The sequence below is a fragment of the Salmo salar genome, unplaced genomic scaffold (genome assembly GCF_905237065.1).
Source record: "Salmo salar unplaced genomic scaffold, Ssal_v3.1, whole genome shotgun sequence".
Taxonomy (NCBI): domain Eukaryota; kingdom Metazoa; phylum Chordata; class Actinopteri; order Salmoniformes; family Salmonidae; genus Salmo; species Salmo salar.
Window position 1 is genome coordinate 44,065 of NW_025549090.1, and position 1,833 is coordinate 45,897.

Here is a 1,833-nt window from a genome sequence, read left to right on the forward strand (position 1 = left end):
TCTCGGAGTTGCCTCTTCACTGTTGACGTTGAGACTTGTGTTTTGCGGGTACTATTTAATGAAGCTGACAATTGATGACTTGTGAGGCGTCTGTTTCTCAAACTAGACACTCTAATGTACTTGTCCTCTTGCTCAGTTGTATATTAATACAACTTAATAGCGGAGAAGGTAAAGTGGGATTCGAAATGGTCGGTGATCTGTTTGTTCACTTGGCTTTCGAAGACTTTAGAAAGGCAGGGCAGGATGGATTTAAGTCTGTAAAAGTTTTGGTCAAAAGTGTCTCCCCCTTTGAAGAGGGGGATGACCGTGGCCGCTTTTCAATCTTTAGGAATCTCAGACGATACGAAAGAGAGGTTGAACAGACTAGTAATAGGGGTTGCAACAATGGCGGCGGCTAATTTTAGGAAGAGGGGGTCCAGATTGTCTATCCCAGCTTATTTTTTGGGATCCTGAGTTTGCAGCTCTTTCAGGACATCAGCTGTCTGGATTTTGGTGAAGAAGAAGCGGGGGGGGGTGCAGTTGCTGGCGGGGGGTGCAGAGCTGTTGACCGGAGTAGAGGTAGCCAGGTGGAAAGAATGGCCAGCTGTAGAGCAATGCTCATTGAAATTCTTGATTATCATGGATTTATCAGTGGTGACAGTGTTTCCTAGTCTCAGTGCAGTGGGCAGCTGGGAGGAGGTGCTCTTATTCTCCATGGACTTTACTGTGTCCCAAAACTTTTTGGAATTACTGCTGCAGGATGCAAATTTCTGTTTGAAAAAGCTAGCCTTTGCTTTCCTAACTGACTATGTGTATTGGTTCCTGACTTCCCTGAAAAGTTGCATAACACGGGGACTATTCGGAGCTAGTGCAGTACGCCACAGGATGTTTTTTGTGCTGGTCAAGGGCAGTCAAAGTCTGGAGTGAACCAAGAACTATATCTGTTATTAGCTCTACAGTTTTTGAAAGGGGCATGCTTATTTAAGATTGTGAAGAAAGCACTTTTAAAGAACAACCAGGCATCCTCTACCGACGGGATGAGGTCAATATCCTTCCAGGATACCGGGGCCAGGTCGATTAGAAAGGCCTGCTTGCAGAATTGTTTTAGGGATAGTTTGACAGTGATGAGGGGTGGTCGTTTGACAGCGGACCCATAACGGACTCATGCAATGAGGCAGTGATCGCTGAGATCCTGGTTGAAAACAGCAGAGGTGTATTTAGAGGGCAAGTTGGTCAGGATGATATCTATGAGGGTGCCCATGTTTACGGATTTGGGGTTGTACCTGGTAGCTTCCTTGATAATTTGTGTGAGATTAAGGGCATCTAGTTTAGATTGTAGGTCACCTAGCAGTACAAACTCTGACGATAGATGGGGGGCAATCATTTCACATATGGTGTCCAAGGCACAGCTGTGAGCTGAGGAGGGTCTATAACAAGCGGCAACAGTGAGGGACTTATTTCTGGAGAGATGGATCTTTAAAAGTAGAAGATAGATTGCAATTCCGCCCCCTTTAGCAGTTCTGTCTTGACAGAAAATGTTGCAATTGGGGATGGAAATGTAAGACATTTTGGTGGACTTCCTAAGCCAGGATTCAGACATGTTTAGGACATCAGGGTTGGCGGAGTGTGCTAAAGCAGTGAATAAAGCAAACTTAGTGAGGAGGCTTCTGATGAACCAAGACTTTTACAGTTGCAGAAGTCATGAGAGTGCCTGGGGACACACAGGGCCTGGGTTAACCTCGACATCACCAGAGGAACAGAGGAGGAGTAGGATGAGGGTACGGCCAAAGGCTATAAGAACTGGTTGTCTCCTGACCCCTCCTGTCTCAGCCTCCAGTATTTATGCTCCAGTAG